We start from the raw sequence: 446 nt of genomic DNA, 5'->3' as shown, positions 1-446 counted from the left end.
CCGCTGCCGCCGTGCGGCTCCCGCCCGCCTGCCCGCCCGCCGCCCCTGCGCTCCTCCTCTGAGTCTGGCAGGTCCTCTAGGGCCAAATGCAGATGAGGTGATCGTGTTGTGGTTGAGCCAGTTCCCAAGGAGTGGAAAGGAGAGACAGAATGGGAAGCAGCGGGAATGCACACACTCAGAAGTAAATAATGGCAAATAATGAGCAGTCTCCTTCCGTTCACACCCAGTGACCTGGTATTGATTCCAGATTCAGCTAGATGCTGGACGGCAGGAGGGAGGGAAAGTACTAGGTCTTGCCTGAGGACCAAGAGAGGCCATCTAATGGCCAGGGGCAACGGGAAGGCTCTTAGGAGAGTGCAGTGACAGCCTGGGGTGAGGAGGTGGGAAGAAGGGACAACAGAGGAGCCTCAGGGGGCTCTGGGTGGAGCCATTGTATACTAATGATA

This window comes from Crocuta crocuta, unplaced genomic scaffold (genome assembly GCF_008692635.1).
Source record: "Crocuta crocuta isolate KB4526 unplaced genomic scaffold, BGI_CrCroc_1.0 scaffold78, whole genome shotgun sequence".
In the NCBI taxonomy this organism is placed as follows: Eukaryota; Metazoa; Chordata; class Mammalia; order Carnivora; family Hyaenidae; genus Crocuta; species Crocuta crocuta.
The sequence above is the reverse complement of the archived record's forward strand: the minus strand, read 5'-3'. Positions refer to the sequence as shown.